The sequence below is a fragment of the Aythya ferina genome, assembly GCF_964211825.1.
Source record: "Aythya ferina genome assembly, chromosome: 10".
Classification (NCBI taxonomy): Eukaryota; Metazoa; Chordata; class Aves; order Anseriformes; family Anatidae; genus Aythya; species Aythya ferina.
In genome coordinates, this window is record NC_140306.1 from 3,313,824 (window position 1) to 3,340,845 (window position 27,022).

Genomic DNA, 27,022 nt, shown 5'->3' on the forward strand with positions numbered 1-27,022 from the left:
CAGCCACAGTCAGCAGATTAACACTTTAACAAGTATCTGTTCCCAGTGGGATCACCTCTTGATGACTGAGAAAACACTTCAAGCTGTGACAAGGAGAAGGAAAACTGAGGAATGGAAAAGTTTGTATCCTAGAGCTTTTAACATCAAAATCCATTAGACTTTATTTGTCAGTAGCATTTGTTTTAGGCATGGAAAAATGCAAGCCTTTGCCTGCAGCAGTATAAGGTTTATGTAAGGAAAACAGAACTAAAGCCTTCCACCTGCCATTTGGGGATCTTTCTAGAATCTCTGTTCTAGAATTGATCTCCAGCTCCTGAGCATTTGACTTCTGAAAGAGCTTATATACAGCTCCTATCGTACAAAGCTCCCAAGTTATTTGAGTGACCAGCGGCAGAGGGATGAAGATGCCTGCTGACTATTCAGAATCCTCCTTATCTGTGGCAGGAAGTGAGCCAACAGAAACTTGCTGATGCTGGCATTAGCAGATTGACCTGAAAGCCAGCTGCAAACCCCACTGATGCTGAAACACAAATGGAATAACTGTAATTTCTCACAGCCTGCCCAGAGTTCCCTTCCAACTGATTTTTTTTTTTTCTTTTAAATGTACATAAGATTTCATTGTCTTTTTTGGGGGGAGGATAAACTTACACCAACCGTAGTTTCCCATAAACTATAATATATGCAACTATAATGCATAACTAGATAAAGATCTAGGTTTTATCCAACATTAGTGAAGGAATATAATGGAGATTTTCAGCTTTTTAAGGAAATATTAAGACTTACACAGCTATCATGATGCACACTATGCTGTAATTTGTTGATACATAAAACAAATCTCTCCTTATATGAAGCTTCAAGGCCTAAATTGTCTAGTTTTCAAAAATTTATTATTTACTGTATACACACACAGCAATTAAAATCATTAATATGTTCACCTATTGTGGTCAAAAAATGGATTGTTGGTAGAGCATGAGCTCTGAGCTCGGCTGAGGAGGGGCAGAACTACCTGCGCCCTCCCTCCATCAGCCACACACAGTTGAGCCAGACACTGATACTGCTTCGCCCTCTCCTTTCCATGAGGTTTCCATTAATGGGGCTCACTTGTGAGCTAGAAAGGGGTAGCTATAAAACTGAATGCTTTCATGAAGCATTCACTCGTCCGATGCAGTCTCCAGACACAGGGGCCACAGGCCCAGCCTAGCATTCAGCCCAGGCCTTGGGATCCCACCCTGCCTCCTGAGCACTTTCTGGCACCGCAGGTGTACACTGGTGTTCCTACAAGCCATCAAGCTTGTCAAAAGAAAACCAACCCTGCCTAGCATAAAGCTGCTTTATCATGAAATTACTGATCTGCTCTCCCCTAAGCAGCTTTACCCCCCTTCCAGGGGCTAAGCATTCAGAGATTGACAGAAGGGGCTGTGTCACACTCCGCCCCACTGGGTCTGGGCAGGGGCAGAGAAAGGCCCTGGCTGCATGACAGAAGGCCTGGGCAGGCCAGCCTGCATGTTTTTACTACAAAACATCCAACACTCTTTTAAATATGTGATCCAGGATTTATTCAAACAGAAACAGCTGTAAAAAGCAGACTGAGGCAACAGAGAAATAAAAGGAATAAAGGAAGGGGAGAAAATAAATATTTTCCCCTTCAGTGTGCTCATGAGGCAGCTCATCACCATTACTCAGCCCCTCACAGCTACAGCATCTGCATGCTGTCTTTATATTTTTAAGTTTATATATGCTGTTGGCAAGGGTTGTTCTGAATGATACCGTCACCATGAGACTGGGCACAGTTCACCTTACTGACACAGTCTTCGGTTGTCACTACCCAGCCTCCAGCCACCTCTTATTTTTCTTGGCTGGTGGTCAAGCTATTGATCATTAATCTCGTTCCTTTTTCAGGTACCATCGCTCTTCAGGATTTGCACTAAATTATTCTCCTCATTGATATGTAATAGATGAGGAAACACAGGCTCCTGCAAAGGATGAAAATAGCTTTTATTTAGGAGCAGCACAAGTCCATGCATGACTATAGATGCATTTTGAAGACTTTAAATGAATTTAAGCCAAGGGATGTTTCTTACACCACTTCTCTACGTGGGATTGAATTTAACCTTAGGTGGCTACTTAATTTAATCCTTTTTATCCTTATTTCCAGAACTCAGAGTTCATAAACTAGGATTTTAGTAGACAGAGCAGATGGTGCTGTCTTTTTCTTCAAGGACAAAAATATATATAATTAAAAAAAAATGTGGTCAGATTGGACTCCTTAAGTGAAATTAAATATGTGGGACCTCTCTGTACAATGTATGCCAGAACTGCTCACTGACTAGCTGTTGGAAATGTACTCCATTTTGAATTCTGATAATAATGAATGATTATTGTGCTTAGTCTTGTAGCTCACTGAAAAAAAAAATAAAAAAATCTCATAGCTATATTACAGGAAAAGAAAAATTATTTCATCCTGAGTACAAAGAAAGGGAAGACAAGTGCAAAAAAACATTTCAGGAAGGATTGGAAAACCTCACTTAATTCATAGACAGGTTGTAACGGTTGTGCAAAAACTGTAGTAATCTAAAAATAAGAGGAAACTTGCATCCAGAATTAATTAAACAAATAAAACTCAGTGGAGTTCCCTGTAGGTGTAAATAGGTGCCAGAAAGGTTTTACTGTGAATAATATAGGAATCAAATGATGTATAGGAATTAGCTGTTGTCAAATATTGCTATTTTTTCTGCTCTACTTCCCATGTTCCCACAATGACATTGTATGACGGATGTCTTTTTAGTTTCTAGAATATGAAGACCAAGGTCTTTTCCACTTGATACTTTTCTAAAGTTCTACACATTTTTGGCACATCTGTTTTTACAGAAGATCATAATTTATTTTTTATTGCATCAATCACACATGAAAACGTTTACTTGAGCAAAATCTTATCTTAAGTTCTTGCAATTCTTTTAATACAAGAACAAATCTGACATTCATTTATAGATGAGTGCAGCACAAGCAGCAATATTCAGCTTCAAAAACTTTGGAGGGGAAGAGGAGGTTATTGTCTCAGACTAAAATTTTCCATGTCTCATAAGAGTCTCTGAATTCTAATGTAACTTAACATCAAACTGTCATAGCCAAAACATGTTATAAAATAAATTAAAAAAAAAAAAAAAAAAAAAAACAATCCAATATACAAACTTACGTGAGATGACTTCAGTGAGACAAAAACACTGCATGCAGTAATGCAGTACAAGGTCTGTAAAGTTTCTCACAGGGCAGTATTTCCAAGATTGGATATTTTTTGTAAATAACAGCCCAAGTTACTTGCCAGAAGTAGACTTCATATGAATTGTTCCTGACAGAGATCTTAAAGTAATGGAAAAAAAAAAAATCTTAAATCCATCGTATTAGCCATCATTTTTCTTCTCCTTTAAAGACTTAGTTTAAGTGATTGATAAGTATCACAATGCTTTGTGATTTCATCAATGAATTCCATTAACACCCAACTGGACTTGATAAACGTGGCTCCAAAATTGAGCAAGGATTTCAGAATTGGTTCTATAATTTTCCATTTTCTAGCATTCGTGTTAGCAGATATTTAGTAGAATGGATATCTTAATACATAACTCACTCTGAGTTAATATATCTTTAGACAGTTTGAAACCCCTTATGATTCACTGTGCACACTTGTCTCATTGATTTGTCCTTACTATGCCCCAATGAAAAGCATACAACTTTTGGGGAAAAATAGCGCTGTGCATTTCTGTAAAGATAAGGAAAAAAAAATCAAGATCTTGAAACACACTCCATTTTTTGTTTGAAAAGTAAAATACAATAGATATAAATAAACTGGTCATTCAATAAACAAGAGAGGTGTTTTTTGCGATACAATATTATGTGCAAACATTAAAGATTATGTAGCTGAGTAAATTACAAGTAAAATGAAGCAGATCTTTCAGCATTGATAAGACTTTTACGAGAAATAATATGTAAGGACAGGCTCCCATTATCTGCCTCAGTTTGAAACATTCCATGTGAATTTCAAACTTTGTACAAATAGAAACATCAGGAATTGTAGGAATAGCCTGGAGTTTAAGTGCAAGTGAAATTCAAAACCATCTTCAGATATTTTTATGATTCCTGAGAAGAAAGGGTCCATTTGAACAGTTTCCAGTTATTGGTTATTGAAATACAAAACACTAATAGCATCCAAAAAAAACACCAACCCACTTGTTTAAAAATAAATGGCGTAACTGGCTACTGACCACACCTTGTTTGGCTTTACGGTGTCCACCAACATTCCTCTTGACATGAGTAGAAGACAGAGCAACATGGGTATGCCTGATTTATGTCAGCTTAGTATTTCCTCAGCACCAGGCAATTAGGCAAATGTACTAGTTTTTGCTTACCTTATACCACTTTATCTCTGTTTCTCTGAAAGACTAATTTCCAGAGTAGAGAAGTGCATCCCAGGTCACTTCCTGACCTGTGACTTAAACAACAGGAACTCATAAATTCTCAGTGCAAGACGGAAACCTCCTTATGAGCTTAAAAAGTAAATCTGATTTTAAGAGGGAGTAAGAAGCTGGCATTAGTAAAAGTTACATATCCACAGCATCAAAAATGTACTAGCATTAAGCTCACAATAAAACATGAGGACTGGTTCCAGTATGGAAAGGTATTTCAAAATACATCAGGATCTCTTAAGAGCTTGGAAATCTGTAGCAAGATCCAAAGTGCTCAAGTATAAAATATTATCAACTTAATAAATGTGGTAATAAAGTGTTCAGGAGTGTTTTCCCCATTGCAAATATATACAGGACAATTCTAATTTTATCATCGTAAGAAAGAGTAAAACCAAACTCCAAAAGCTTAATACAGATTTTAAGTAAATCAAAAACATATAGAGACTTTTAAATAATAGTGAAATAAAAGATACATTAAAACATTTGATGAATTTTCCAGATAAAGTTCAAGAACTGTTTTTTTGCTTTGTTTTGTTTTCTGAAAAAAAAAAATAAAAAAAAAATATTTTGGTATTTTTCACCCCCCCCCCAAAAAAAAAAAAATAAAATCATGTTTCAAATGAAGACTTTTTTTTCCCTGTTAACATCAGTAAGTTTAGGATACAGCTCCAGTGCTAGACAAGTCAGTCAGTTATGCTCAAAGTTCTAACAAAGGCAAGGGTAAAATACATAGAATGCACTTCAGTGTCTTTCAAAGTCAGATATAACTATTTTACAGTATTTAATCTATGACAGTACTACATGTGACTCAGTTTCATTACAACAATTACAAAAAAAGTGAGGAGGATGTAATTCTTTTTACAATGTGTTTTTGTATATATTTCCTCATGGTTTGAAAAGTTTTTAAGTACAAAGCCTCAACCGTGTTGGTGCTGTCTGATCCATTCATTAAATTTGAAAAGAACAGCATCTTTCCTGAAGTAAGAGGAACTTTGTTTTTCTTTTTGTTTGAAACATAGTGAAATCATAGGAAAAGGGGAAGCAAATTTTCAAATATTTGTAGTCTTGGAATAAAAGTTTGTTTAGTTTTCCTTCTGCTTATGATAGTATCCTGAAGGGTACTATCAACAGTGCCTGAGATGGGCCTTGAGAGACGAGAAACTATTTTAGAAAAAGAAAAATTCCTGCTCTAAACCTTGCAAATCATTAGTGAGTGAAATGAGATGTGTGCAGCACAGTTCAAACAAAAGCTTAGAAAAGTGAATAAGAAAGAACATTGAGCATGATAAATTGCAACTCTATTCCAAAGTTAAGAACGACAATATCTTTCAATCCCAAATTTCTATCATAACATTTTACCCAAGTGCTTCTAGAAAGATTAAATCTTGGTGTGCAACTTACTACACCTAATCAACTTGGTTTAACATTGCAATCTTTTAAAAGTTTTGTTTCCTATATCATCCTTAACCATTCAGTATGATACACATACTACGTTAAAGATATTTTTTTTTTTTTTTAATAAACTGTAGGTCAAAAGTTTTCTAGGCAAGCAGTGATAATTTTTGGCATCTGGTGTCAGTCCAAATCTCTGTAGACAGTAAACATGACAGAGCTACTGATGGTTCTCCACCACATAATCCCTGCAACCTGCATAATTTCCCCTAAATTATTTTTTGTTTGGGACCAATAGATCCCATAGGGAAACCAGAGGAGGGAAAGGGATGCAGGAATCTTAAGAAGTCCATGCCAGGCAATTGAGAGAAAAAAAGTCTATTGCCAGTAGGTTTACATTCTCTCTGCAGCAGTGAACACACTAGGTCCCAAACAGTTTCTCGATCCTCTCTCTTTCTAATAGCTTCCTGAGTTTGTGTCTTCCGTACCACCCAATGCTAATCTGCGTGCTAATCTGTGCCTGTCTTCACCTTCCATCTTTTCTAAATTTGAGGACAGCAGATGGGCTATGTTTATTTTAGAGATAACATCATCTGCTGTTTATATTGGGGGAAGAAAAAAAGTGCTCACTGATGACTTCGTACTGACACCTCCAGCTGAGGCTGACATTTGTTTTCTAGCTGTTATTGGTTTCTAATTATGTCTGGATATTCAGAGGATCAGCTAATTTGCTCCATAATTTTTTGAGGCAATTTTTAATTCCCTTTCAAACTCTCTGCTAATTTCATGGAATTATTAGATATGCAAATATGGTGGGACTAAACCCATTGGGACTCCCTGGTGATTCAGTTCAGGTGCCTGAGTAGAACCTACCTCTACATTGCAAATACAAATTATCCACCATGAAGGTGGGATGGCCAGGAAACACAAGGAGCTTTTGCTTCTTGTGCATTGTCCCACTCACTACAACGAGTCAGCATGGGTCAATTCTTGCTGCTAAACAAGGGAGCTCAGAGCAAGGGCAGAGCAATGTGGAGCCTTGAGCAGAAAGAAGATATTGTAAATTGGATTACGTGGAGAAAAGGGGACTCTCTAACTTAGAGAACATTTAAAGGCACCAATGCTAGAAGCATGGAAGGAACAAGGGTACAGTGGTCCAATTTGTGTTTCGTTTTCCACTGCATTCTAAAAGGTTAGCCTAGAGTCAAAAAAAAAGTCTTATTAAAATTCAAAAACATATTGGTATACCAGTGATAATTTCAAAGAAAAGCCAAAACAAAAGTGATTTTGCAGTTCTTACTGAAAACGTTTCCAATGTTTTTTCAAGAATATTTCAAATAAATGCTTTCAGGTATATCCTGCAGGGGTTTCACTATATAGAAACACTCTAGTTATAGATTTTATCAGGTATTGCATGCACCAGCAAGAATTCAGGAGCATTTCAGATTGTCTGTAATATTTGATCTTCTATATGTTCCCATTTTGTAAAGCTGTGCAATTTTAAACATCTAGGCATGTTTGAAATAATTGAGCCATTTAAACAGAGTGGAGTTAAGACCCATGCGCCTTAACTAAGGCCCTGTTATCTGTTTTGCAACTTTCTTTATAGCTATGCTAAAATATAAATATATATTCATGTAACTCACAGATATCATTTGATTTACTTCATAGTTTCAGACCACACATGTTGCACTAATTCTCTTCACTCGCTAATTCATTTAAAGGCTGATATTATCTTTTACAGTTTGCAACAAAAGTTGGTCTTCTCCTGACCACCCCAATCATATCAATACCCTACAGTGAAAATAAATTGAAATAGATCCCTTGCTGTTAACAAAATAATAATAATAATAATAACAACTTCCTGACTTTTACAGAATTTAACCTGAGTGACTGCAATTGGCACTCCAAATCCAGCAAGACAATTAATTACTCTTCTTCCTCCTCCCCTTACAACCTGCCCAAATGTTAGGCTGTTCCTATATGCAGATTTTCATTTGTTTTATTCAACTCTGATATAATATTTACATGTGGAGCAGAAATACTGTTTTTAAGGAACAGAATCCCTCTTTTCAAACCTTTGACAATCACATATTTAGATGTTAGTATATCAAGCAGTAGTTTCTAGAGACAGCTATCCTTCTGGTGGCCTTGTGGATGAGTACCTTCTGGACAACACATAGCCACTAAGTTTGCACTACACAAACTTTTTTTTTTCTGGTTCCTCCTCTTGCAGACATGGAGCTTCAAAAGCTCCAGAAATTTCCTCATCTCTAGTTCTGTTTTCATTCTACGGTATATAGCAACATTCCCAAATAGAAATAATCAATAAAATTACATTCAGTTTTCTGTCAGGGAAAACACCAGTCTGATAACAGGAAAAATGACATAGGTTTAACAAACGTAATGTGGACAATTATTTGGAAAAAAAATATAACTGGAAGAGAACTATCTCATTTGCATTGTACCCACAAGAAGAAATTAACTGTACTCTCATAAAACCCATGAGAGTGTCGGTATCTAAACCTTTGTCGTGTATGGAAATACTAGATAAGTCACAACTATGTTTATACTACACAACCTCATCTGAGCCACAGACAACAGAAAACTCTTAAGACTCACCAACTCAGATTGTAGAAGTTCATTGTTTTAGCTCTCCAGTGGCTTGCAGCCCTTTGAAATGCCAGCTGCACTGGGTGGTCTATACAAAGGCGGTGGATACAGGCTATTCTAGGACTACAAGAGTCTACAATGAAAATGAAAAAAAAAATGAAAAAGCAAACAAAAGTACAGGAATCAGCGAAGTCTGACAGCTTTGCTGAGACTTAAAAGAAATAAATAGATTACATTTTTATAATTTTGTACAGATTCTTTTGTGGGGCTGTGACAATAAAGAAGTTTTTTTCCTCCCTCCTAAGCTGTCTGTGGTGTTTGGCTTTTAATGTATAATTGATCCAAATTGCTGTGAGAAGGCTTGAATTCTACCTACAATGCCCCTCCCAGGGATGGGAATTGTGTAAGCAAGCAGGTTATAGGAATGTATAATAATGCTGCAGTACATCACCACTCCACATCCCATTCCACCCACACACGCCCAAATAAACGAACCGTAGAATTTTTTTCATTCCCATTCTCGTTCAATGATGAAGCCACAACGACAGTGTCTTGCCCCAGGTCAAGTCTGTAGTAAAAGTGAAGAACTGACTGGTAACTCAGCATCTACCCACAAGACAAGGCTTCTTCTCTTACATTACCATTGCTACTTCATAAATACTGGGCATAATGTAGGTGGCACATATCTAACAACCTGCAGATAACATTTTCCCTTTACCCTTAGAGCAAACTATAGGAGCTCTTGATCAGCATTGTTGTGGGGTTAGGTGAAACTGAATAATTTTGGAGAGAATTTGCTGTATTATAACAGCAGTTTAAAAATACAGTTGTTTAACTGTGAGTAATGACCTCTTATTGTCTCAGTAAGAAAAAGAAACAGACTCAAGAGTATCTTTAGATTTTGGACTTGTTACTTTAAAACATACCTAGCTCCTATCAAGAGCAGAGAGGAAAAAAAAAAAAAAAAAAGACTTACACCTCAGGGACAGTGGAAGAGAGTCTCAGTATTGCAAGAACAGCAGTTAATACAGGAGTACTCAGAAATCAGATTTTATTTCCTCAACTCAAAGGACTTTCCTCTCTGGCAACACTGGAATTCATGCAATGGGATGCCAGACAGCAGGTGTGATTAAAGTAATAGTATAATTAAAAAGAGCTAGATGTGGGAATAAAAAGTGTTTTGTTTTTTCTTTCAGGGACTGGTTTGACTCACTAGTGAACAGCTTGCTGCAGATCTTTTTCTGCTTTCATGGTGAAGTCGTGTTTTCTTTAGCTGTCTTTTTTTTAGAGCAGATTTTCATCATGAAAGAAAATTTTATTGCCACAGACAACACTGGAGATATTCAGCAGGGAACAGAACTGTGTCCCCTGTCCCTGTGACACACAGAGAATGAGTGTCAATCTTTGAAACCAGAGGATTGAGCCTAGACCTGGCTGATTTTAGAAACTATTCCCACTTATCTTTAAGCATTGTGGGAACAATATGCGACCTGTTGTGCAGTATACTTGCTTTCAACAATAGAAATACAGGCAGAAAACCCATTTAAGCCTCTGGATTAAACCTGATATTTTCAGATGATACAGTACATTTTTTAAATATTAAAAACATTTCATTACCTTTCAAGGTTCCTTCAAGTTACATAGACTAGTTCACACGATGATTTCTATCAAGAGATAACAGTATCTTATCACCATAATCAGATTTCTAAGAAGTCTGTGAACAGACATAAACCTGTCCCTGATATGCAACACGAAGTCTATGCAAGACATTTACTCTAGAATCTTTTATTTCCTTCTTATTGATAAGACTATTCATGCAAGTATACGGATATCATTATGGATGTGATTTTGCTGCATTACATTCTTTAATGCCTAGCATAGTGCTATAATTGTGTTTGTGCCTAGACATTTTATCTTGCTCAAGTAGTGACAGTAGCTATTTTTATATGGGAACTTTTTGTTTGTAAGTAGTATGATAGAGCTTTTCTAAAAAATATGTATTTATTTTGTTTGAGAAAGGCAACATTAATCTTACAGCCTAATACTATTTATATCTCTTTCTACCTCCTTGTCTTTATATGGCTTCCTCTGGACATCAAGTCCCTTGGCCGGAATGCTCAATGTCTTCCACTCCTAAGCTGGAACGCTACTAACCTGTGCCTTTAGTGCGTTGGTAGGAAGGTCTGCTGGAAATCAATAACTGAGGCATTGCTCTGTGTGAGTCTGTGACCACTGGGAAATACAATGGCTAAAATACCTCCTTTAAACTGGTGTTATTTGTTTCTGCCAGGGAAATAACAAATTTAAATAAAAATAATTTCAAAACTAAAAACATGCATTACTATAGCAATTAAACCCTTCTCTTTTGGCAGACTAAGCAGTACCAACCTTCCCAAATACCCCAACATTCACTAGCTCCTCACTGTTATTTCAGTTTAGAGAGATTAAGAAACCGGTAGGTGATTAAAAAACGGTAGGCTGAGAAGCCAAGCAATATGTTCACACAGAAAACATTCACATTGTCAGATCACCATACAGGAGCATGAACTGTCCATTTTATTCACAAAGACCATTATGTCAAATCCAGTTTACTTAAGAAAACAAAACTCAATGTGTATGAAAGAAAAATACTCCTGACTCCCCTATGACATTATTGAAGATTCAAGCCACTGATAACTCAATAAGTGTAACAGCCAAAATGTCTGCAGCAGGCTTCGTGAAAGAGCAGAATCGCATTTCTTGATGTTAGAAAGAACAAAATGCAGATGATCTTCCTTTATATACCAAATGATAAATGGCATTTTACGAACTTGTAAGTTGAAAAACTTTCATAGAAATAGCAAAATAACATAGAAACACACACACATACATATAGCATAGATAGCACAATGCTATTTTGCTATGTCAAATCAAGAAAGAAAATGACAGAAGACAGTAGAGCAACTGAAAGAGCATAAAACCCAATCCTGCACAAAAATAAAGAAAAATTTTGGGACGGGGGACCAGCAACATTGCAGATAAATGGATGTACCTAAAAGACTACCCCATGTTCTCTTTCCCATTGTTCTCATTTCCCTTCTATTCTTTGTTCTCTCCAGAAAGTCAACTTTTTGAGATAATTAGGTTACTTACAAAGAAAGAATATTAAAATGGTATCCACCATTTTGTACTGACAGAAAAAAAAAAAAAAAAAAAAAAAGAAAAAAAAAAGAAAAAAGAAATACCTCACATTGTTTTAGTGGCTTTGAATTTTCCTCCTTAATGCATAGAGACTATTTGTTGTTAAATATTTATGTAACTAGGGTATTATGATGACCGATATAAATGGTGTGAGTAGAATAATAAGGAAAACATTCTAGTAGTTACATGATATTTTCTGGTATGTCCAGTTTGGTGTGCAAAATGCATCCTAAATATTTATATCCAGCAAGAAGCAGCATTTAAGCATAAATTCTATGAGGCTTAATTCCAGAACTCATCTCTTCAATATATCAGTCCATGGAGATGGTATTTTCACACAGTTTAGCACGCAACTATAAAAACTCAAGCAAATGCACATTCCTTTTCCTACTGTACGGGAATCTAGTTCCTGAGTTTGTGAGATTCACTGAGTTTGAGAGAGAATTCAGGTGTTGCAGTAATTTTCTTTCCCATCTCCAGGAGCACTCATTGCCAAGCAACTGTCTGCCAAAGCAAAAAGCAGACTGGAAAGCTGGTTTATTTTTTTTGCTTTGTTATTTGCTCCCTACAAACTCATCTCATTCCAGAATCTGGGCATCACTGTAAGCTTCTGCAATCATTGCATTGATTGGGAACAGTGTTTGTAACAATGCAGTACAAAATTGCAAAAAGACCTGGAAGCTTGTGGCAGCACTGGGGAACAAATAGAATTGCCTCCCATTGTCACATTCAAAAGCATTACAAACAAAAAAAAAAAAACAGCAACGACAAAAACTTGGAAGCTTGCTTCAGAGCTGATGAGCAAGTAGTACATAATCCTCCCATACAGAAGGCCTATAGAACCTTGCCAGTCTTTCGGGATGGCAACCAGATGGTGGGAAGAACGCAGTGACAGCTTGAGAAGGCTGCACAGCTATCTATAGATGGAGTTCTGGTATCAACATTAACCTAAAGGTTGTTAGGAAGATAAGAAGCAATGATCTCTCTTGCAAACTCTGAAAAGCAACATTAGAAAAGCAAAATGCACACATGAATAGGAGATGAAAGCAGTGTTACTTCTTATCTACCAAGGGCAGATAATTTAATTATATTCTGCAGATGATAGCAGAGGAAAGGTGATACAAAAATGCTCAGATTTTGCCTAGGAACTTTATTTGTTCTTTCATTTTATTTAAGCTGTTGTAAATTGAACCAAAGGAAAATGAGTAATTACTTTTGCCTTATCCAGTGTATTTCTCCATTACTAATATTTTTGACAGATGGTACTATTGAACTCAAAGCTAAAAAGGAAAATATTGTGGTAAATACTAAATACAGTAGGATGCCATTTTCAGGATCTCTAATCATTTTTCCAAAATAAAGGAATATGGATTCTTTTATTGGAAAAAGTTTTTTTTTTCCTCTCTCTCAATACATAAATAAATATCCATTCCTTCTGTTTTTCTATTCCTTTACCACCCACATCTCAAAAGGCCACTGGTATGCAAGTATGTGAATTTGCCTCAAGTTTATGACTTAGTGCAGTTCTTCCCTCTCCAGTAGCCAGGAACTTAACAAAACAGCAAGTAGGTCTCAATGTGGATCACTTGATATTGACACGGAAAAGGGATCTTCAAGTCTTGGTTAGTGATAAAGAAAAGAAAGCCTTCATTTTAGCAGTACAGAAGCTCAGTCATGTCAAGGTAAATATGTTATCTCAGCAGAAGAGCAGACTAGAGCCTCTCTGGGTCTTAGATAGGAAAGTTGGTACCCAGGTGATAGACAAAGATGATGCAAACAATAGATTTTGAAAATCAACTGAGTCAGAATACTAATGTTAGCTTTGTGGGGTGGCACAAGAGCTCTGCTACCCTGACATTTTGATCCCAAAAGACACTGGTGTTGCCTCGTGCAGTACTGCTAGTGTAGAGAAATTTGCCACAGATCCCTTCAGAAGTAGTAGTGTTGACAAAGACGAGCAGACCTTCTCTGCCTTCCGTGGGCAAACACGGCTTGAGCATATTATTTTCTGTTTATTTTGAGAACAAAGATGAGAGGCCAGTAAGAGTTCAGAACACGTATTATTCTCTATACAAACAACAGGGAAGATAAATGAAAAAGCAGGAAAGGAAAGAAAAAGCAAGTATTTTATAATTGCTATCAAGTCCTGAATATGAGATAGAACAGAGGGCAGTGGAGACTGTTCAGCTGCCTTCTCCAGCACATAAAATGGCTAAATGCAAGAGATGAAAAAAAAAAACAAAACCAAAAAACACCCTTTTCTAGGCATGTAGGTAGGAGCTGACAGTAGGGCATAACTTAGAAATATTATTACAGTCATGAAGATACAATCAAAAGAGATTTAGACACTTTTCACTGTGGCTTTAAGCCATGTGGTTAATGCAGCTTTCAGTGCTCAGCTGAAGCTGCTGTGAGGAGCGATGAGAAATCTCTGAAAAAAAAAAAATCTGCAGAACTCTGTTTATCATCATACAGAGCTCTAACACACGTCTTAAAAAAAAAAAAAAAAAAAAAAAAAAAAAAAAGTGGAATCACAGACAAACGGCCTTAACAACAACTTGCTGCCAGTTCATCTCTGGGCTCTTATGCTTGCCAGCATAAACACAGTGAAGCCTACATGGAAATATCAGCCTAAAGTGATATGAAACAACCTAAAAGTCTGGCCAGCATACCTGTGACCTTGGTGCTAGTTCTAACACCATTTTCTACTAATGTTTGAAGACAAATAAAAAGGTTGCGATATTGGTTTTGATTTCCTGGATTAGGTTGCTGAATACACTGTGCCATACCTAAATGCAGAGCACTCCAAAGGCATTCATCACCTAGTTCCCCAGTTCTCTTTACACAAATTGCCTGCTGAAAGCTGTCACGAGCTTCTATTTGTTCCAGCCAACATCTCCTTCTGTACACACTTTATTTCTTTTCTTGCCTTTTAATTATCAAGCAAAAATGCTCTTAGTCTGCTTTCATCACTTTCTACTTTTCAACATTACACTTGTGGTCAGAACATTGACTATATTCAAGTCAGAAGGATGTAAGAGTCCACAAAATGGACCACAAGTTTATATGGTGTCAGAGATGCTCCTCTGTCTGCATGTCCCACTCCTGGATATAGCCATCTTATTTACCCTGGTGTGAAATTTGTGCATTAATATCTAGTCTCTGGACTGAGACTTGAAGAAAAGTCGGCCAGCACACAGCCTGAGACATCCTGATTTCCAGATACTGCACTAATTTGTAGAGCAAGCACAAAAAACTTGGACTGACAAATAAGCTGAGCAAATATACAGACATTCAGAAATACACAACAGGATAATTAATCACCTGGAAAGACTGATAGTAATACTATAATTTCCTATGAAAACAATTAAAAAAAAAAAAAAAAAAAAAAAAAAAACACAAATAAACAGAGGCCACATCCAAAACTGCAGACATGAATGAAACAAATTTGGATTCATCATGCGCTCACATTTTGCATTCACTATATGTGTAGCCACAAGTTTTATTGCAGTGGTAACCTGTTACTTTTTCAACAAAAATCTAAGAAATGGAAGAGCTTTTGTCAGAAAGCACAGGAAAATATCCTTCTTCCTGAAGACTGGCCTCTGGGACATGGAAAAACATTTTGAACATTTAAGGCAGTAGATCTGCAGTGTTCATGGGCTCCTAGTTAGGTAGACTCTGGTTCAATTCTTGTTTTAAATGCAGGAAGGTAAAGGAAAACTACCTCCTTGCTTGAACATACTCTTCCCAAGTATATTAGTTGTTTTCCAACTTACACATAATCAGAAATTAAGTTCTCACTACCAGCTATAGAAATACAGGTCAGGGAAAACTGAAAAGTTTTAATTTCCCAGTGCCCCTATCATGCTGCAGCTGTAACAGCCCTGTCTCTTCATCAAAATCCATGATTTTCCTGTACTTTTTCACCTTTGATTCCAGGATGGTGTCACAGTAGTACATCCAGGAAGATGCACTTAAAGGCAACTATTGCAAGAAATGCTCACTCTTATGGGTCTCTACTCTTGCTGGAGGAAAAGGAAAAAAAAAATATATATATATACATATACATATTTATGTATGGTAATATCATGTATTACTCTGAAATTGCAAAAAAAAAGAAACTGTGTAGTGTTTATACCCAAAATAGCTTCAATAAATATAAAATATATAGCCCTTTAAAATGACAGCAGTTTTAAAAATCTGTAATTTATAAAGGTATCTTTGTAATTTTCATATCTGGAAAAGCTGTTTGGGCAGTTTTAAAAGCTCACTGTAAATGCAATTGTAAACATTCAGTTGAAAAGCATAAAGATAAGTTGTTCATTTGCATTTTTATCTGTGTTGTCTTACAACCATTAATTGTGGAAATGAAATAGAGAAAAGTGTATTAAACCCCAGGCTACTAGAAATTAATATACATGGGGAATAGAAATATCTGGAAGAGATGACCTCCATGTTTCATGGAAAGATTAATCAAGGCACCAGTTATAGTTTCCAATTTACTGAAAAACACCATCTCCTATTTCATAACATCTATATAAACAATATAATAGTTTCAGCAGAATTCTTAGATTATCTGATGGTAACAAAACTAAAAGCCAATGTTCCAGTTTTTGGTGTATGAATCACTGCAGCCATAAGCCAGATGTGTATATGTTTAATTGCAGTGAGTTTTAATCATAGGATATCAAGTGGCTTATATGCAGTTAAACATGCACCTTCTGCAAACTGTCATTTGTATTCATTTTCAAGCCATTCAGAACTCAATAGGGCAGATCCAAGCTGATGCAAATTGTCATAGCTGTATGAAAGGCAATGAGGCCAATGCAAACTTACACCAACTGGGAATGGGTCCTAGTATTTGGCTATTTAAAGAATCAGTCTTAGAGGGCTTACTCAGGTGATTTCTTTGGCTCACAGCTGATGAAGGTTAGGTGTGTTAGCAAAGGCTAGGCAGAACTCTGAGGAGCTGCACCAGAGTATCTCAGAGAAAAACTTGACTCCTGATTCTCTGTCAGAGTGGTACCCCAGAAAGAATGTATTAATTGTAAATGTAATCAGCTTAAACTCATTGAATAAGCAAGTGAATTCTCTCAAGCCACACAAAGCTACAGTCCCCATGGAGCATAATTTTAAATTAATGTTCCTATGTTAATAACTAGGAAATGTCATGGCATTTAAACTGCAGGACTGCACTGTAGCCAACTTCTCATCAAATTTAAGGCTGCTCCCTATCATAGGCTGAGGGATGTACCTCAGATGGGGCAAGCAGAAAGTAGAGGGCCAGATACAGCTTACAATGAAAGTGAAAGCCTACACTTCTGTCCCTAACATGGGAACTTGGCTGCAGTTCGACTATGGGCAAGCAGTCTTCCCTGAAACGAAAAAACCTAAAAGATGCAGAATACTTATCTAAATGAAAATGAAGCAGTTTCATATAAACTGAGACTTCAAGATATTTGAGAATCTGAAAATGCTTCCCAAATTCCCACATAACAAACAATCCTGTTAATATACAGGATTAGGAGCACAGTGTAAGTAAATCAAAAGGTTCACTTGAGCATCCTCGTCACTTGTTAATTCCACTGAGGACTCATCAACAATTCTTTTATATTAGACATGCAGTTATTGTTATTATTACTTTTTTTGTGTGTGTGTAGCAGATGTGTCCTGCCTTTTACATTTCAGAACATAAAACTTCCAATACAGCAAAGTAATATTTATTAAGAAATTAAGTGCAAAATCTCCTTAACACTACTTAAAAATAAACAAGTTCAGAAACTTGCGTAAAGAACCCATTTCCAGCATTCCTCTCAATGTTCAACGTGGTTTTGATCAGAAATGCAAATTCCAATAAAAATAAAACATTGCTACGGTTACAGTAAAACTTCACAAGTATTGAAAAGAAATATTTTGATTACAACTCATTACCTGCCCAGCTGTACCACCCGTATACCTTTTTATATCAGGACTTGGGTCCCTAAGTCACCCTGATGGATCCAAAAGAATTGCCATCCTTGGTACATATTGCTGTGTGAGCAAGCATCGGGGTGTGTGAGTTAACCAACCGGCCTTCAAATAAGGGCTGGAAACAGAAAACAGATGCCCTTATACATATGTGTGTGTGTGTATATATATAAATATCAAAGGTCTGTGGCTAGATGCTAACTTTAGCTCTTTAGTCTAGAATGCCTTGGTGCTGTTGTAGAGAAAATGAGCAATCATAATAATGACACCATAATTAACCAATTAATTAATTAGGTCCCACCTTCTTCAATGGAACACTCGAGCTTTCCCTGTATAAACAGCAAAGCAGTCAAAAAAAAAACACTTGTATCCACGCAGGATGATAATCGCAGTTCACCTTGCTGCCAGAATAAGCTGCAAACGTTGATCTCTGTTAGAAAACCCTCTTGATCAGACACCTTGTTTTATCTATCACCTCTGCATCTTTTAGATTTTTTCTCTTTTTTTCCAAAGGAAGAGAAAGAAAATCCCTGGTCAGATTCTGAGCTCTGCATGCCTCAGCCTACCTTCCATACGAGCGTTGTCTTCCTTTCCACTGCCATTGCACTGTTGTGAGAAAAACAGACAAAAAGGATTGTATGATGATCGATGATATGCACGAATGGCATCTTCTTTTATATAATTGTTCTAAAAGCAGCAACATTAGGACAGTTATCTGCCTTCAGATACAAACTGTCAACTGCAGGATCTCACATTAGCAATATCATTAGCCAACTCACTGTTGGATGAAAACCTTATCTTAAACACTCCTACTTATATTGAACTTCACCCACCCATGCTAGTCATTTAATTTTAATGTTCCATTTCACCCAACGTATTTATCTGTTTTTTACTTCTAAATTTTAATCTAAGTCTCATTTCCCATTTTAGTGCAAAAGCGATGTTTAACCTTGCTGTACTTCAGCTCCATGACTCAATACAATGGTTAATACTATTTTTTAGTGAGCTTTAGAAACATGAAAAAAATATCGCGTTGATGAGGACTGTATTGAATAGCTAACTTCTCATTACACCAGAGAAGTTCCATTATAATAGAGTACAGAGATTACCTTTGGGCTAATAAGATGAATCAAAAAGGGACCTAAAGATGGACTCTTGTTCACATTGCAAGGATTACATTTACAGCGTGTTTCACCTTAGGCTCTCTGCTGATGTTTACCAAGACTTAAATATCATAATCCCCATGAGAAGACAGCACAATGAAATTAAATAACATTTATTATTTAGAACATTGGTAACAGTGCTGAGAAACACCAATTTCCTCGTCAATCAGGTGCCACCCAACCCCAAACCAGACAAAGGGGGGTATAATTATTAGCTGGAATAGTGTGCACTCACTTCACATGACACAGCTAAAGTGCTGCGATCCTTTTTGTCTCCTCCTGCCCTAGATCAGAGCCATGTTCACTGTCGTCTCCTTCTTGTGCTACAGCATTGCAATTTCTAACCAAAAATTCTCGGGCAAGGACATAGGTGAAAATTATCAGCAGCATGCCTCAGCAAATATTTATTAATGTGTTTTATCTATATTGGGATAAGCAAGACATTCCCCAGACAAGAGCCAGAATCCTGTTGTGCTGCACTCAGTAAACACACAGCGTGATAAACAATCCCTGCTCTGAAGATCTAATATTTCCTCCCACTTCCCGTGGAATTTTCTGCACAAAGCACCACAGTGAATCCTTGTGGTGCTTCAGCAATAACTTGTCATCAGTGTGCTTTTGACAATTTGGGATAAAAGCTCCTTTTACATCTGTAATTTCTATAGCTCTATATAAAAAGAAAATGGAGCCAAAGGAACAATGTTGCCAGCATTAAAAATACAGATAACTAGGCCCTATGCCTTACACTCTTTTCTTTCATAATGACCTCTAAGATCTAAAGGAGGAGGCAAAGATCCAGGACTAGGAGTTAGGAGCCAATGTGACCTTTTCTTTAAGCTAGACAATAAACAGTAAAGGGTATTGTTAATGCAGTGCACAGGCATTTAGCCACATGTCTCATTAACTTTAATGGGAGTCTCACCTAAATATCTGAACATCGCTTCGAAAGTATACCCTAAAGTGTGATGTCTGGGGAAAAAAAATTGCCCAGAGAACATATAAAAAAGAAGAGAAATATGAAAGAGCAAAGCCAGATACAAAAGTACACGTGTCGGTGGGAATACATAGGGGTTATTTGTGTGTTCGCTGTGAAAAGAGGCAGCTAACCTCCGAGCCAGTCACCAAGGTGCTTTCGAAGCAGTCAATAGAGGGAGAACGTAACTAGAAGGGAAAAGGTATCAAAGGACTAGTTCCATTAGCAGCAGCAGGGAGAGCTGAAGCAAAAGCATAAGGGGAATCCATGGGGAATATCAATCTACAAACCCCAGTGTGACAGTTTTATGTTTCACCATAATTTAATATAATAGAGAGATGTAGGCACTAAAGCATTCAGGTTAAAGTATTCATGAATAATAAAATCATATTCATTTTATCTGGTCACATTCTATTCAAAATTATTTTACTATCTTCCAAAGGGTAAATCTGGCAAGGTTTTTGAACATGTTAAGATAATTTAAAAGTAACTGCTTAAGTTGTTTAAACCTTTAATGGCTTCTTCCACGTCAGTCTTTATGAAAACCATGAATGGAAGAGAAAGGAGAGGAAAAAAAGGTATGTTCACATAGAAGAGAAAGGGACAGGTTGTGCACAACAGGGTCTGGAAAACAAATTTGCTCACAGATAACTTCACATGTAAACACTGCAATGTTTTGCTCAAAATAAGCTTTGAAACTAAAAATGGCACTATGAATAGGGCTGTTCTCTCACATGTACAGAACTATCACTGCTGGTTTTACTGATACTAGCAAGTCTTTAGATAAAAGTCATTTAGCACGGTGGTCCCAAACATTTTATTGTTATTTCTGAGTGGCAGGAGTGCTGCTGCTGCCGGCAGAAAGCACCGAACCATGCCACATCCACATGCCCTCGCAGCTCACTTAAGCTTTCTGAGTCCTCTAAATCAGAGTGCAATAAAGATATTTTCATTTCTAGTACTTAATGAGTTTTGTTCCCCTCTAAGCACTAGATCTGATCCAGAAAAGCATCTGGCCACGTGCTGAAAATACATGAATAACCCAATGGCTTCAAGCTGCTTCGTTCCTCCTTTTCACCCTGGGATTTGGCACGCTTTTCCTAGAGCCAGGCAAAGGAAACTGCAAATCATTAACTAAATAATCTTTGCCCATGACAGAGACATTAATCAAAATGTCGGTATTCATGTTCCAGAGGGGCATTTAAACCATCATCTATTCATTCTCTCCAATATAACCCAATGTCACTTCTACCGAACAGCTTTCAGACTTCCTTCCAGAAGTACGACAGTATCTTTACTAATTTCAGCTTTATGTAACATCCTCCATTAAAAGATCCAGTATTTATGGGATTGAGCAAATTAAAAAAATGAGTTGTGGAAGTCAGTATGGTGTCAAGCAAATAGAAGGGAATATTTAGTGTTTGAACACACACACACCCTGCTACCTGGACAAACCTTTTTCATTAAAAAATAGCCAATCTTTTCTTTCTTAATAGTGCAAACCTGATTGTTAAATTCTCATGTCCCCTAGTACCCTCCTCCTCTCATTTCTCACCAATTCAAGTACTTTAATTTTAAATCCTTCAAGAGCAAATCTTCAACTGTGCATAAGATGTAAATTCAGCGAGCAAAAAAATCCCAAAACAAAACAACGTACATTTCTTTCAAGCTTATTATCACTGTGTATTCATTCCTCCTCAAAACAAAACGTTACTTTTTTCATAAGCTGCACAAAACAAGACTATAAATCTAGAAATCCTGTTATATTACACAAATTATCCTACAATTGGAAACAAGGCTATTTTACCTCTCCAGAGAGCAGGAAACCAATGCTAAAAAAAATAACTTTCCAGGAAATATTTTGTTTCCTGATTATTTTCTTGTTTGTTAGAAGACTAAGGAGAAACAAACGAAGCTAGTACTTTAATGCAAATCCCTTCTGTAACATAATTGTGGTACTGAACATGCCTTTCCTCTTAGAAAAGATAATAATTAATAATTCTGCACAGATAATGTAAGACCTTGGAAAAATACAGGAATAAAAAGTTTTATGAAGTGATGTAATTATTGTAGTTTTTAATATGAGTCCTATTGACTTTGATGAAGTATTTTATCATGATGGAGTATTCCTACAAAATATATATCATGACTAACAGCACACCCTGATGGGGGATTGTGAGGAGCAAAAATCAAGCACTCTTAATACATCAATTCAGCCAACAGGAAAAGGTTTCCTGGAAAAAAAAAAAAAAATCACAACTTGGCATGTAAAAGAGGTCTCCTTTAAGTAAAGCCTTGTCATTAAGCCACAAAATTCATGTAATTTGACAAGCTTCAGTGTGATTGAGGGAATCTCCTTGACAAGCCAATAGGATCAGCAGAAGAACTGCCCCTCCACTTTAGCACCTGGGGTAGGAACCATGAGGTGTTGGTGAGGACACATATATGCTTGTCTCCAGCAGGTCACAGCTCTGCACACATCAGCTCTTCTGCTATCTGTGTATTACATAGCTGATAACTTCTAAATGTTTCATCTCTTCTTTAATAAGAAGAGTTTTAGGCAATAGGTTTACCTAAATGAGAATCAAGTGAAGAATTTTAAATATATTTTTAGTTGAAAAATGTGTTCATTACTTTATTGTGAAATATACCTAGGCAATTTATTCTTATCCCAGTTTCTTCAGTCTTCATAAAGATCATTGCTTATCTAGCTGTTCATTACACAACATTCCCATAATAGATTGTGACCCAGGCTTTTGTTCTGATCTCATATTTTCTAGGTGATGTTATTGCTGATCACTTTCAGGAAACAATAATGAAGTACTTTGCTCTTCATTTATAGTCTGCTGGAAGTATGGAGGTTGAAGTTTGGTCTCACTACTACATCATAAAGCCTCTGAGTTTCCCAGGCCTGTGCCAGATTGCTCAAATTCAGAGAAATTAACCTATTTCTCAGAAGAGTTCATTAACCCGGACTCTGCACCACCCTTGCATGGCTGCATCCACTGCTCCCTAGTCCATTTCAGGATCTGGGATTAGCTGATGAACCATTCATGCTTCATCATTCATGACCTAAAGCCTGACTCTTGCACCTCTTCCCTTGGCCAACTCCCTTCCTTCATCGGGCAGGTGGAATAAATAAAGCTAGGCAGGTGCATACAGAACATGAATAATTGGAGGACACAGTTTGGACTTACTGTAAAATAAAGTGTGGAACCAGTAAGTGTGGTAAAAGAGCAGTTACCTAACCCTTATGAAAAGAGGCAGAGGTAAAAACAACATCTAAGCAGGTCAGATACCCTTTTTTTCCCCTCCATACATAACTGTCAGCTCTACTCAAATCACCTGTCACCAGCTTTTTTTTTTTCCCCCCTACTAAAAGGAACTGTAGCATATGAACTCTATCAACTGCACTGGACAGGACAACAAAACATGGATTATCTTTCTGGTCTGAAGACCCAATTCTGTCAGTGATTTAAATCTTCCATATCATACGCTATAGTCACAGTAGCAGATTGCAGGCATTTAGCTACTGTCTGCCTCAGACTCCACCTTCAAAGTTTATTTCACCCATTAGTTTCAACATACACTTACAGCTTGAACATTTACACTGAATAGGACATTGAAGTTCTTTAATGACTTCCATTTCAATCCAAATTTCAGCCTTAAAAAAATAAAATTAAATTAAAAAATAAACTTGAATGGACCAAAACATAATTAAAGTGATTGCAAACATTGCTAGTATGGGTTCCTGTGATCACAGTACTGTTTGTCTCTAGACAGTACTTTGTTTGGCATAGAGCTCTGTAAATTGGGGCACAAAAAAATGAAATTTAATATTTCTGTAATAAATAGCTCCAATCTCAGTCACGGTCAATAAATATGAATAAAATACAGCAAGAAGAAGAAAGATGGAAAACAAGGGGGAAAAGAGATACTGTTAACTTTTGTTTATTTCACTAAGAGTTGGAAGAGCAGCATTGTGAATACATTGTGAATTACTAGAGCAATTGATGGTGCAGTGAACAGGCTATGGGGGAGAGAAAAGTCAGATAGTAATGGGCTCTCAGACTTACTGGGAAAAGGTGCACGAATCTCCACCCTGAGGACTACAAGATGCTTGTTCTTTCTCACACAGCACATTTAAGTGCTATTGTTTTGGAGATGGAGAAGGTCATTGGGGAACAAAATTGTGAAGTATTTTATTAAGTGGGTCATGTCTGAGTAACAGTCATTTTTGACAAAAAAAAAAAAAAAAAAGTCAAAAGTAGCACAAGTTCTCTTGAGAACCCAAAAAGTTTTGATTTTTCATTGAATTTCTTTAAGAAACTTCCAGAATATCTGGGAAAAAATATTTAAACTGCAGTAAAAGCTGTAGTCTAGAAAAAAAAAAAAAAAAAAAAAAAAAAGGTTAGAAAAGGAAACCTTTGCAAATATTTCAGCTTCAGACAAGCTTCCATGTAGGCAGAAAACCAAGTAGTTCTGCATTCAATTCTAATTTCTATGCAAACTTCTGATTATGCACACAGGAGATGAGGACTAAGCTATGGGCCACCTCATCTGCTGTGTGTAGCAATTCCCTGCTAGAGAGGTTCATTATGTCTATAGGCGTTAGGCCAATGGAACAAGTCTGATAGATATCTATTGCTAGATTTTAAACAACCACAGTAATCCCAGCCACCTAGGCTCTACCATAACAGCAAGAAGAAGGAGGTTTGGCTGGGTGAGGGCAGCCTGGCTGGGATGCTGCTGGTAAAGGCACCAGAGCAGGGCAGCAGTCACGAACCAAGAGGCTGAGAGCGCAAAGCCATGATTTGTAGATTAAGCTCAGAGTTCAGGGGTTTTGCTGGATGCTCAGCTGGCAGCAAGAGCAAAGAGAAGACTTCCATCTGCATTTGTTGGGCCAGGCAGTTTTGGATGAGGAACATGGTATAATTTTTCCTGTAACTGCCACTTTGAATTGCGGCAGCCAGCCCCACTCAAGGCTGCCCTCAGCAACCATTTGGAAGGCGAGCCAGTGGCCACCTGCCTGCAAGGCTGAACTTTTGTTCAGAGTACATCCCACTGCTGTTCTGCTGCATGAGCTGGCTGCCTTTGGGCTTCCAGGTGGGTCTCAAGCTGTTGTCAACCTTTGAAACCCGTCATGGTGAGAACCAGTCCCACCAGAGAGGTCATCTCCTTTCCCCCTCCTCACACCGTTCTGCAGTAGCCAATGCCAGCAGAAATATTCAATCCTGAATGCTCAAGGATGAAGCAAGGGCAAGACAAGGACCCTGGAATGAAAACAAGCAGATACAGACATGGTAGAGAATAGAGAAGAGTGGTCAAACAGGTACCCTCAACTCCACTAACATGGTGCAACCTTGCAATTGCTTCTCCAGATCCTCACTAAATTTCTTTTTGGAACATGTTTCCCATCATGGTCCATCTCATATTTTATTTAATAAGCCTAGCAATAAGCTGGGGGTTGAAAACTGAAAAAGCCACAGTAGAAAGATAAATTCTGCCTGGGTTCCTGCAGCAAAACACGTTGCAGGGCTGGCAGTGGATATTAACATTGTAGTTGTTTTAGTAAGGAGGGTTTTGAACATGTGATGGATGTTTCTGATACATATAGACATTCTTAAATTAAAATGAAGCCAAGCCAAAAATATTTATCAAAGGTCATCAACTTATTATTAGCTGTGTAATAGTATTGTCATCATTTTTGCGCTCACAGCTCACTGAAATGCTACTCATTGGTTTAAACAAGGTTGTGACAGGTAATGTTCCAATAAAACAAAAACACAGTTCTTGCCCTAAACAGTTTACCTATACAATAGCATACATTGCCTTTGCTACTGCCTCTATTTTTGTTTGTCATAACAGAACATCACTGCTGTTCCTGTAAAATAAACTGGATCATGTCTATTGGATCTTAAATTCTGAATTCTTGCTTTCAGCTGATCTTTCTTCAGCTTCCATGGGAAGGTTATATATATTTCTCTTGTAGTTCTCTTCCCTCCCCCACACCCTCCCAGCCCCAGATCAGGTTCTTCATGCAGAGTACTGGGAAAAATGAAGTTGGGTTTATGTTAGGACAAGGGTGTTCTACTTCAGTTATTTATTGCAGTAATCACCCCATGGAACTGTGCTTTTCTCAAATTGCACGTATAAATTATCAGCTATTACTCCCTCCTGCAAAGGTTGAGGCAACCTCTTGTTTTACAGGTACAGCAAAATGTAGAGGTTAAAACATGCTTATGACTTGATTTTTCTCCCTGTTTCACCAACTGAAGAGAAACAGCAAAGGAAGCCAACATATTACCATATGAGCAGCTTATATGCTAACTGGAATTATATATAAGCTTTGTGAAGCATTCTGAAATGCTGTACATGAGCTTTGAGAGATTGAGCTTCTCACTGCTATTCATTTTTCAATTTTCAGCTTCAAAGACCTTGGACATTCTCCTCTAGGCTCATCTACAAGCAGGAATCCAAGGTCTAGTCACATCAGATGATTTTCTCAGACACAAGATTTGTTGCAGCAGTCTTGAGACAAATCAGGAGAAGAAGAAGAGAAGAAAGTTTATGCAGTATTAGAGTTGCTTTCATTTTTCCCATATGCCATGAGAATTCTATTGTCCTTCAGAGACGAAAGTAAATGCACTTTGAGGAATATGACTAAGATTATGTTTTTTGTACTTTATAATCTGCTTTCCACTAAGTCTTTTGTGTACTTCCATGCAAAACTGTTCTCTGTTGGTTATTGTTACAGTCACAAGAACCCCACCGATTGCTGACAATCAGCCTTACTGGAACAAGATTGTACTCCAAAAAAGGGTTTAGTAAGAGAAGCATGGGAGATGCCATGCTGCCTGACTACAGTCAGTTCCAACTCAGAGCAGATCTCTCTACTCTAAGAGAAGCCTTTCAGGGTGCATTGATACAAGGCTGCCCTACAACATCCCATATACTTCAGCAGTGCATCCCAACCTACTGCTATATTCTTGCCTGCATGCTAGTGGTGGAAACTCCTTCCAGAAGGGGTAACACATTACCAGAGCTCACCATCCAGGACCCAATCCCACCATACCTAAGCACAGCAAGTAGGGCAGGTCCAAGGACAACAGCCAACTGCAACCAAGAATTCAGATCACAAAGCAAGCTTGCAGCAATAACACACATCCAAAATCCAACCAAGGGAACAATCCCTGTGGTAGAGTCCAGCTAAACAAGGCCTACAGCCAGACACAACCCTAGAAGAATTAGAGACCTCCTATACAGCTTTACCC

At 37.3% G+C, this 27,022-nt stretch overlaps 1 long non-coding RNA gene across 2 annotated transcripts; it reads right to left on the reverse strand.

Moving 5' to 3' along the window:
* Window positions 1-1,532: 1,532 nt before the first annotated feature.
* Window positions 1,533-27,022, reverse strand: LOC311442373. 2 transcript variants are annotated; one of them, XR_014696588.1, is made up of 7 exons: window positions 26,824-27,022; window positions 18,179-18,218; window positions 8,472-8,595; window positions 4,401-4,483; window positions 3,623-3,754; window positions 3,194-3,357; window positions 1,533-1,973 (listed from the first exon to the last, which is right to left on the reverse strand). It is a non-coding gene; the product is annotated as an uncharacterized lncRNA (long non-coding RNA). The 2 variants fall into 2 exon arrangements; XR_014696587.1 differs by lacking the exon at window positions 3,623-3,754.